A 12,011-nucleotide genomic window follows, 5' to 3' on the forward strand; every position below is an offset into this window, starting at 1 on the left:
TGCAGTAGGTGAAATACCTACCTTAAATAAGTTAAAGTCAGTTTAAATTTTATGTGTAGAGATCCAATTTGCAGCAACAGTCTTCTAATTTTAGGTAAAGAACCTACAATTAGAAAGAAACAACTCTACAAGCAAGCATTTAGTGACAGTGGGAAGAAAGAACTCCCTTTTAACAGGAAGAGACCTACAGCACAGCTAGACTTCTGTGTGGGGGAAGCTGTCTAACATGACAGTTTGGAAGGAGAAGAGAAAAAGGACAGCATAGGGAGAACTTTTGGAGAAAGAAGACAAGTCAGTGACACACAATATTAGCTTGTAATTGCATTATTGGTGAAAATAGGTGAGTGAAGAGGAAGAGCTCAGTTAATTATAGGAAGTCCCCCAGCAGCCTGAGCCTATAACAGCATAGTTAGGTGATGGTTCAGGACCACCTGATCCAGCCTCGACTATAAGTTTAATCAAAAAGGAAAGGCTTAAGTCCAGTCTTAAAACTAGAGAGGGTGTCTTTGTCCTGAATCCAAACTGAGAGCTTGTTCGATGGGGGAAGGGCCCTTAAAGCTGAAGGCTCTGCCTCCTGTTCTTCTCTTGGAAGCTCTAAGAACCACAAGTAAGCCTGCAGTCTGAGAATGAAGTGATGTATTGGGAGAATATGAGGTCTCTAAGATATGATGAAGCTTGATTATTCAGGACTTTTTATATGGAAAGAATCATTTTAAATTTAGTTCTGGTTTTAATCAGGAAGAGAAGCTAATGTAGGAGAAATATGTTCTCTCTTCCTGGTTCCTGTTTGTACTCTTGTTGCAGCATTTTGGATAACAATGTATCTCATGTACAAGACGTTCCAAATGTTGTTTATTTTTACAAGTAGCTTTTGTTTATTTTCTAGGCTGTCTATTACTGTATGTGCGTTAAACATGAATGCATGTGCTGATCCAACTCTTCTTACAAGAATAGGGCAGTTTGCATTTCTTTGCTTCCAAACCAAACATCGTTGTTGCTATGAATGTGTTTTTGTGTCATTCAGACAATATATATGTTGCCTATTATTTATTCAGACCATCTGCACTTTTTACTGAGCTGTTTGACCTCTGGTTTCTAAACAGATCACATAAGCGATAAGGGAAGTTGTATACCTAAATTGTATTTTTTCAAGTAGTTGCTGGACTTGAAACCTATCAAAACTGCTCTTTGGCACAGATTCTGTACAAGAAACACAATCCCTCCCTCCCCAGCAATATTAGTTTTTGATTGGCAGGGAGAAATTTGTTTCATGTTGCTCTCAGACCTTCAAAACATATTCACTCGGCACGTCATTTCTATATTTTTCATACTAAAACTAGTCATTTAGGTCCTCAGTCTTATAGGGAAGCATCAGCATTTCTTGTTTGTCCACTCAAGATGTAGTTTGATGTTTCGATATAAACAGTCACATACTATGAGCAGATTGATATTGTGCTCACGTCTTTGCATAAAACAGGGAGCTAGAAGCCATGAAGACGGGAAGCTTAGAAAAACATGTAGCCTGCATAGTTTATACATCCACCCTGCATTTCAGGGATTTTCTTCAACAAAAAATGTTAAACTGTACCTTTAACTTGTCTCCTACACTTATACATTAGCAAAAAATGGTATGTTGCCCTGCGTCTCCTATGTCTTCTTTTAATGACAGGAAAGATGGTGTTGACTCATTCTGACATTTACTTTTCACAAGTGGTCTGTTTTCCCACTAAGAGTACGTCCAAACCTGAGAAGTTGCTGAGCTGCTTCCTGTGTCCATACTGGAGGTTTATTCATTGCCGGCCCGTACTCCAAAAAAGAAAATGAGACAGAGGTGGAGTGTGGGTTTCAGGTCTGGCCTGTGCTGTGTCAGCAAAATGCCAAAGGAGAGAGAGGGAAGAGGGAAGTGGAAAAATCTATTTTTTATTTTATTTTAAAATGCTTCCTTTATCTTAGCATCACTCAGTGCCCAGTGGTTGTTTTTGCAGTTTGTAATCTGCATTTATTTTTGACTAATTCCACAGGGAAACATTTTTCCATTGTTTTGTTTTTGGGTTATTGGTTTTTTTGTTTTTTGTTTCTTTTTTTTTCTTTTTTCTTTTTGGAGCTGATGAGTCACGTTCTTTGCTTGACTTATTTTTGGGAACAAGTGGTTTTAATTTATGCAGAGTTTATTACAAGAAAAGAATGCTTTCTAAATGCCTCCTTGTTACTTGCACCCCACTTCCAGAACACGCATGCATGCACTTTATGTTCCGTTGTCGTAATGAAAAAACACTTTCTGGTGTTTTCAATAAAGAGCAGGAGTCTTGGGAGGAAACAGAGTGAAAATATGAATATGACTGCAAACAGAAAAAAACAAACTTAAGAAACTAGGTAACTAAAATAGAAACAATGAAGGACAACCCCCCCCCCCCCCCCCCAAAAAAAAAAACAAAAACAAAACAAAACAAAAAACAAAAAAAAAACTCTTTCTCACACACAGAGAAGATAAGTTAATCCTGGATTGACCAGTGATAGTCTGGCAGGAATGGACTTACGGTAAATGGTAAAGCATGCCACAAGAGCTTCTGTTCAGAGCATCAAAGAGGGACAGTCGCAGGGCAGCTGAACAGACCCAAGGAGATTAGATTTAACAAGGTGCTGGAAACATTCCTCAGAGATTTTGATCCGCGATGATATGATAGCATCACACAGTTGCTGCAGATTTACATGAGTCAAATCTCACATTCCACCACATCTCAAAGATGCTCTATTGGATTCAGATGTGGTGAGTAGGGAGGCCATTTGAGTACAATGAACTCATTGACATGTTCAAGAAGCCAATTTGAGATGATTTGAGCTTTTTGACATAGCACGTAATTCTGCTTGAAGCAGCCAAGAGAGGATGGGTACACTGTGGTCATAAAGGGATAGAGTTAGACTGTTGCATGTAAGCATTGCCCCAAAGTGTGCCAAAAAAATCTGTGACAGTATTACACCATCTCCAGGATTATACTATCTCCGGGGGGGTTAAACCATAAATACAAGGAAGGATGGATCCATGCTCTCTTGTTCTTTATTTAAAATGTTGCAAGAAAAATTTAGGCTCTTTAGACCAGTTAATTATGCAGTTTTGGTGAGCACAAATTGGGAATGGGAACTGTAGTCTCAGTTTCCTGTTCACTGTTTTGTTTATGTGTACTGACCACGTAAGATCCTCAGCCAGATGTACACCAAGGAAGCGGAAGCTGCTCACTCTCTCCACAGCAGCGCCATTGATGGTGATGGGGGTGTGTACTTCTCTGCACCTCCGGAAGTCCACTATCAACTCCTTTGTCTTTGCGACGTTGAGGGTGAGATGGTTGTCTTGACACCAGTGGGTCAGGGCGCTGACCTCCTCCCTGTAGGCCGTCTCATCACCTTTGGTGATAAGACCCACCACTGTAGTGTCATCCGCAAACTTCACAGTGATGTTGGAGTTGCTAGTGGCCGTGCAGTCATAGGTGTAGAGTGAGTACAAGAGAGGGCTCAGTACACACCCCTGTGTAGCACCAGTGTTCAGTGTGATGGGGGATGAGGTGATGCTGCCTGGTCTGACCACTTGGCGTCTGTCAGACAGGAAGTTAAGGATCCAGCTGTGTTTTAAAGGGGTACATGCTGGAGCAGTAACACAATTTAAAAGCAAAAACAGGAAATAACTGACTTCGGTAAGATTCCTATACGCTGATTTCCTTCAAGAACTGGATATTTTCTCCTGTTTTTAACAATTCCTTCTAAACCCTCAAGATTGTTGTGAGGAAAATTCGCAGTAGATTAACAGTTTCTGAAATACTCAAAACAGCCCGTCTGGCACCAACAGCCATGACATGTTCAGAGTCACGTAAATTCACCTTTGTTCCCCATGCTCAGTTTGAACTTCAGCAGGTCGTCTTGACCATGTCTGCATGGCTAAATGCATTGAGTGGCTGCCATGTGATTGGCTGATTAGATATTTGTGTTATCATTTACTGTAAACCAGACATTAAATGCAAAGTTGTTTGTGGTACATCCGCTAATGTTGGTCTTTGATGCTCACATTATCAGTGCAGTAGTTATTCACACATCATTTGTCTCAATCTACAGGGTTCCTCTAAAAAAAACCTTTATCTATTTATTCTTTTTTCTGGGTTGTGAGTGACTTTAGTGTGTCATTATGTGCGTCAGAGGCCACTGTCCCCATGCATGTTGTATTCATTAAGGAATAGTACACGTAAGTTGTTGCCACGTTGTTTTTTCCACATTCTGCATAAAGATAAACCTTTCTTGACTTCACCCTGCTTCCAACTGAGGGCCTCTTGCGTGTATAAGCAGTAGTAGCTTCAGCTGACCATAAATTGTTCCATCTTCAATGTTTGACTCCAAATTTGTGGAAAAGGGTGTTCAGATGTGAAAGCCAGGTGGGGTGGAACTGCAGTGCGTCTGGCTTTCTTGCAGTAGCAGAGTTAGTCATTTCTTACAGACCAACAGATTTTTTTTTTTTTTAGCCCTGCCATAATTTTAGTTGTCTAGCCTGAACCACTAGCCTAACCAAACCTTAAGCATATCTCAACCATTCTTTTGTTTCTGTCCCCAGTTGAACCCTCATGCAGAGCACGATTGTGAATACACTTGTACATAAATATAGGAGAATAGAGTGAATAGAATTTTCCAGAACCAGCATTTGTACGCAGATAGTAGGAGTGCAAACTTAATATAAACTGCTTTGTATCCAAAATAGGTCTTAGCCATGCACAGCTGGATGTTTTATGGTGTATATGAATTTGTATTGAGTTGGGATTCTGTCTGAATTCCACTAAGGCAATTTAGAGATCACAGTACATTCCAGCTGCCTCCAGTTACATCTTATTCACAGTATATCAGACTTCCTTTAGTACAGACATTGCCACATAGATATAAACTCAATAACACAATAACTCAAAATGTCAATGAAAAAGGATCTCCAATTTAAAACATGATACTTCTAGAGTTGCAGCAGAGTTTCTGTCAGTAAGTAGTTTTATATATAGCCACAGTTGTTTTTGACTGAAATTGGCCTAACCACCTCATCCTTCGTCCCCAAGGGATATGTTGGTCAATTTTAACGAGATCCCTGGAACTGACTGTCACCTTCTCTCACATAATGGATGCTTGTCAAGCTCTGCATTCATGGCAGGTTCTGGCTTAAGAATAACATGGACAATATTGGAAGCATCTGACTGTATTTTCTCTCTACAGTCTCAGACGGGCTGGATGAAGAACTTGTGTATATGTCTCAGCATCAGCGTTACACTTAATGAAAGTCTTCTGGCCCCAGTGATGGCCAACATAAACTTATCTGCTTCCTCTCTTTGAAAAACAGCAGAAAGCTTCACTGAAACTGTGCGTTTGTCATTGCGTTGCCGTGAATCACCTCGCTGCTCGCTGTCTGACTCGCAGACCTGGCTCAGGGACTCTTGTTGCTCTGGCTATGCTTACATTGGCCCCAGTCCAGCACAGAGCTAAGTGTTTTCTTGTTTATGCCTTAATACTTTCATTTTGATGGCTTAAAATGTCTGCATTTTATCCAGAAAAGTAGGTTATGTAATTTTTCCAGTTACTCAGCTCTCATGTCTTTTAAATGACTGTGTCAAGTATGCATTTGTGTATTCACATCGGTGCATCTGCTGCAAAGGAAAATCAGAACCGCCCAGTCACCCTGAGCATTACTATGCAGGACTGAATACACGTAGTTCAGTACAATACTTCAGTGTTTTTCACCCACACTCCTGTAAATCAGATTTTCTTACAAATAGTCAGAGTCAGTGAATAGTTTAGCATTAGTCAAGTTTGGAGTTTGGAGACACTGACTCACTGAATTAATTTCCTTTCTGGGGCTTAAAGTGTAAAAGAAACTTTCAAAGCATGCAAATACTTGAAAGATTTAAAAGACTGAGATCAGGATATTTTATCATGATTATTCACTGATATCAGTGACAAAGATGTTTTTATTGCTTTGTCACATCAACTCAACATAATTTTTACATCTGGCCTGTGCTATATTTCCCCTAATGTACACATCTTTGCATCCAAAAAATACTGGTCTTCCCTTTACACCGAAATTCAGTGCATCTTGAAGAAAAAGTAGTAAGATGTTAAGTAATAGTGTAAGTACTATAAGTAAAAACAAGGTGTTTGTTCACATTACCCAAGCGCCAAGAAACAGAATATACTTCAGACCATTTATTCTGCCTCCATGATTGATGTAAACAAAACAGGTCCTCACTGCTGTGAGATCCCTCTCTGTCTCCACTGCAGTGTGTTTCGCACACAGTGTAGGTGTTGGCACTGTGGAAAAATAAAGCTTTCATTACTCACCATGTTTATTGGACACATATTTTTGGCCAAATAGAATGTGATAGTATTTTGTCTTTGTAAAATGGATAGATGTATCCAATGTGCAGTACAGGCTCACCTTTGAGACTGACTTAATGTTGGGTGACTCACATTAGCAACCATTTCTTGACCTACAGTATATTCTACTGCAGCTAATGGTGATTTTGCAGGCGTTTGAATAAGTTAATTGTGCAGCTTTGCAATGCAGGCGCCACTATACAACAATCTTTGCATATGATTCGTTCTGGGTTAACATCACTTTCCCTAAATTTGAAATATTTCCAAACAATAGATAAGCAACCTTTAGGAACAAGCTCTTTGCCTTCAACTGTGCCAGACATTTGATTTTTGTTTTGACGGTCTGTTATCTGTTGTCTTTTAAGATAATGATACTGATTCAAACTTTATCCAAGAAACTTTGCAGCACAGGGAACAGCTTAGATTGGCAGATGCAGGTATGTGGTCAGGTAGTGGCTTAGGGAGCAATAGCGTTAGATTAGCTTTGCGTTCGAGCAGTGTTTTTTAAATCAGTAGATCATGTTTATTTAATTGTGGGAATCATGTCATGTTTGTGATTAAAGCTGAAATAATTTTGTGGCCCTGTGACACACTGCATGCATTTTTTTAATTCGATGCATTTGACATAAAACAAATAGCAGCTGCTAATTTACTTCTGAGAAATGTGGACCAGAGTAATAGGTGCACTGTTTCTGGGAAGGAATGCAGTGAAATCAGATCTTACATTTTCTTCATTAATTCATGGCGCTATTTTGCATCAGTGACAAAAACATCAAAAAATCTGATGTTTAGTTTTTGTAGTTTCAAATTGCCTAATCAGCCATCAAAGAGTCCACGACATATGTGAATGATTGAGAGCTCTTTATTCTGTGTCTTTGTGGTGACATACCACATCTTATTAGATACAGTAAAAGCTGTCTGAATGATCAGACTAGTGAGAAATGAAATGTATTGGCATCTTCAGATTAAAAGCTATATTGCATTAAATAACTACTTTGATATGGATCACATTAAAACTGCAGCTGCTTAACAAATAGTTAGATACCATCGTCTCTGTGGTCAGCATCTTTCCCCACAAGTAAAGCCAGACTTGGCTGGACAGCCTGCTCAGTCCACGCTGTGTGGTTTTATTGGCTCTACTTGGCGATGAAGCTTGAAAGAAAGTGCTTTGTGGCGATGGGATAGAGTGTAGCACCACCTCAGACAGACTTAGGGTTATGACCATCAGGCTGGGTGATGATTGTAGCTGATTCAGTAAGTGCTTCCACGCTGGGCCACCCAGCTGGCATGACCACACAAAAATCCAGCTGCACAGATGGTGTGTGGAGTTAACTCCAGCGCTCAAGTCAAAATGCGAGTATAGCAGGTTTGGACTGAAACGAGAACGCAATGAAAGATTCGTAACCTTCTTGACAAAATATGTCTCAGTTTAATTGAGGTCATGTTCTTGTGGTGAATTTGAGATCCGTGGGGCTTTGTGAGTGAACTCCATGAATGTCATCCAAGACACAGACAGTTCTCCGTGAGGCTCCACTATGGGAGCCATCATAAAAACAATTTTCTCTGAATAACATGGTTACAATTAAAGAAATGTTTGATATTGATCACACTTATGCAATCCACATTTTACCAACGAGCACAGCATGCTTTCCTGGTAATAGGAAAATTGCGTGGTTCTTGAGGCATAATGAGATTATAGATATGGCACATTCGTACATGGAGGTTTCCAAAGTTTAAAAAAAGGTGCTTTCTTTAGTAGCATCTAGTGAATGAAGCACTTTGAACATTAAAGGTTGAGGGGCTCACTGATATGGTCAATTCTTTTATTCTTGTTGTTTTTTTTGTTTGTTTGTTTCATGTATTGGCAGAATATATGAAGGACTGTCACCTCAAAGTACACAGAACAACTCAACACTAACTGATTTCTGTGGGCTAGAGGGCTCAATTATACCAAAACCATTGACTACAGGCCAAATGTATGCACTTGAATCTTACATTACTTTATGTTCATGCATACAAGCTGTTCTTGCTTTTGCAAGGATTTTTATTGTGGGACAAAGTGATTAAAACTAATTTTCAATGTTCCTTCATAATGTATTGTTTGCATCAGGGATGCTGAAAGTGAGTGGCTGTTTATGTTATTTCTTTTCTGGCAGATAGAGTAATATAATTGGCAAGAATTTGAAAATAGCATTAACCCCACGTATGATGTGATTAGCTAATATTGGTCCTTTTATTATGCTTGAAGAAATTGTTTTTCAACCTAAAAACCATTGTTTTATCTCAAGAGTGCCAAAGGAATCTGTCAGAAGCGGAAATACTTCTTAGAGAGACAAAATTTGGCTCATTATATATAAACAGCTATGTGTCTGAATGGTGTTTTGCTTTTATCTGCTGCTCAAATATGTTTTGACTCTGTTGCAAAAGCAGAAGCTAAGGCGCAAGCCTCCACTCTATAAAAACACATGAAAGCCTTGTGTTTCGATTTCACTCTGACTGATTTGCTGTTCTGGCAACACGATGCAGATGGGTAACCTGCCAATTCACACATCGCTTCCTAGCTCAGTTTTGTGTTCCTGCCTGAAACTGTTCAGATTTTTAGTATATTATTAAGCTGCAGAAAAAACATGGAGTGTGATGATTGAAATGATTCGCTAGAAGTTCCTGTTTGATTTAATTATATATATGTAGGTTAAATGCAAAGCTTTTGTCGTAGCCTATTTTAGCTAAATGTTTCCACAAGTGTTTCACACTACTTACCTTCATTTGTTGGAGATAATTATACCTGCTAAAAGGTTGGTTTGACTTTATGCACCACTAGTGTGTTTAATACACTATCATTTGCTGTTTAAATTTAAAACAACTATAATAAAATTATTGACCATTATAATTGGTTGAATTCCATTGACTTTCATCAAGAACTGATACTAAGTGGTCTAACTTTTCCAGGGTACTGTTTAACTTGACATTAACTCATTCCAACATGCCAACACTGGAACATGATCAGGAGAGACCAGGGGGTCTGTTGTACTGCTCACAGGCCAATAAAAATTGTTTATGGGTTCTCTATGTTTTGCTTTTTGGGTTTTTGTTCTGTTTTTTTGTTTTGTTTTGTTTTTCAAATTCATGCATGCCTGTTTTACCGGCTGGCTGGGGCCTTTCTTTGTGGGATTTTCATGTTTCATGTTCTCTCTGTACTTCAGCTTCCTCCCACAGTCCAAAAATACGCACATTAGGTGAATTGGTGACACTAATGTGGCTGTAGGTGTGAATGTGAGTGTGAATGGTTGTCTTTCTCCCTATGTTATCCCTGTGAAGGTATACCCTGCCTTTTTTTCCCCTTATGACAACCCAACTGTAACTCTGAATTGGATAAACGTAAGAAAATGGATGGATGGATATCTGTTTTAAAATAAGAAGAAGCTTAAAAGGATGAAAAGTTTGTGTTTTATACATTAATAGACTACTGCCTGGAATTTAACGTGTCTCTCTTTAGAGCTTTACTCGTGATGTAGTTTCAAAAATGTCTGTGTTTATTTGTGTAATAATACTTTATCTGGCTGTACTAAATATATGTTTTCTTGTGCCCCTCTGCACAAGAAAACAGCAAATCTTTCTCATTGTAATTAATGGTTTTATGCCAGTTCTGGGGAACTGGGATATCAAACGTTTATAAGCACTTAATGTGTATGAAAATACATACTTGCATGCGCCTGTGGTTGCAGGTGCTGTTTGAGTTGCACTTTACAGCAGTCCCCGGTAATATTAACTCCCAGTTATGTTAAAAAGCCCTGCCTGTGAGCACTGCCTCTGCTTGCCAGCTCGTAGTGGACCTACCTCATACCCTGTATTTTATAACACAGCCAGCAGTTGGCATTTCTTCCACTGTATATTGTGGCAGCAGATGTGACTCTACCTACATATCTCCTCATCCCATCATACACTATTGGCCTGGATTTAAATGGAAACTGCTGACTAGAACAGAAAGGCTTTTTGGTCACAGCCACACAAAGTATGAACAATACAGTGGCCCAGCTTTGTTTACGAGGCACACATGCACACTTAAATGTATGTCTTAGGATTACAATATATGACCCATTTGTCATAGTCTGTCTTTCTTTAACCAAGCACAGATGGAATGACAAAACTGGGGGTTAATCAACTCCATCTTGGATCTGCGATTGTCTTTGATAGGCCAGCTAACCGTTTTTTGTTTTTTTTTCTTTTTTCCCCTCTACCAGTTGGAAATAAAAACACAGAGGAGTGCTCAAAATGAGAAATGCATCATAAAGTTTCCCCTAAAAAACAAGCTCAGTTCTATTCCTTTTCACAGTTTGCACAATTCCTGCAGTAGCTCCAATTTTTTGTTTTACTCGCTCTGTGTTGTTATGAAATCTTACTGGAACTAAGTACTCAAAGGGCTTTTAGGTAAACAAATGTTGCAGGCAGAAATTAATGTTTGTTTTTATAAAGCAGCTGGTGGCATTAGGAAAGACTCATTAAGGAGATAATTTTGCATGAAATTGTGTTGTTCTTTTGTTGTTGTTGCATAAGTCAAGCAAGCAAGAGAGTCTGAAAAATTAGTCATAATAGTAATTGATGGATTGATGGTCATTAATGTTTTGTTTATTCTTTTTTGTCAAATGAAATACCCCCGATTACACGTTCAAGATATGAAAACATGATATTAAACATCTGTAAGTAATACTTGGATTTGTTATATTTTCACCATTAAATCTCACTAGCTAAAATTGAAACTAGAATGAGGAGGCCTCTGTTGTGTAAGACAAAGGTTGATGGCATTCTGAAGAGAGGATGTGTTTGAGTCACCCGTCCACATTGTATATCCCAGTGGAGTGTTTGTATTATTGTCTTTGGCCAAAGCCTTATGAGTACAATATACAGTTTTTTCAGCTTTAACTAGTGTGTGTGTGTGTGTGTGTGTGTGTGTGTGTGTGTGTGTGTGTGTGTGTGTGTGTGTGTGTGTAAAACATGTGCATGTTATCCTGTTCAGACATGCAGTCCTCTACCCCAGCGGTCCCTAACCTTTTTTGCGCCACGGACCGGTTTATGCCCGACAATATTTTCACGGACCGGCCTTTAATGTGTCGCGGATAAATACAACAAAATAAAACTAGTACCGGTACCGAAAAAAAGAAAATTTATTCATAACACACGTGAAAAGACCCAGGAAAACCGAGTAAACGATAAAAACGATAACAAAATAACGCTGAAAACTGATAAAAACCCTGAAAACTATACATTTCACACCTGAGCCTCAACTCTCGTGGCCCGGTACCAAACGACTCACGGACCGGTACCGGTCCGAGGCCCGGGGGTTGGGGACCGCTGCTCTATATGTTATTTAACAACATACAGATCTCTCCTAACTGTAACACTCTTAACTCCTTACTCATCATGAAAAGGAAGTGAATACCAGTGGGAAGGTTTCTTATAAAAACACTCCACATAGTCCACTGAAAGCAAAGTTTAGAACTTAGCTACTTGCTTGGCACGAAGGAATGATGTATCAAATGTTTGCATGCATCCTTTGATTTGGCTCCACTGTAACAAGGCCCAGATGTGCTAGAGAGAACCTGGGGCTCAATTTAAAGTGTTATAAA

The 12,011-nt window shown here is 39.1% G+C and overlaps 1 protein-coding gene across 1 annotated transcript in view; it reads left to right on the forward strand.

Moving 5' to 3' along the window:
- colec12 (collectin sub-family member 12) overlaps positions 1-12,011 on the forward strand; it is a 33,155-nt gene that overhangs the window by 4,507 nt on the left and 16,637 nt on the right. The window lies entirely within an intron of this gene.

This window comes from Rhamphochromis sp. 'chilingali', assembly GCF_963969265.1.
Source record: "Rhamphochromis sp. 'chilingali' genome assembly, chromosome: 16".
Lineage (NCBI taxonomy): Eukaryota > Metazoa > Chordata > Actinopteri > Cichliformes > Cichlidae > Rhamphochromis > Rhamphochromis sp. 'chilingali'.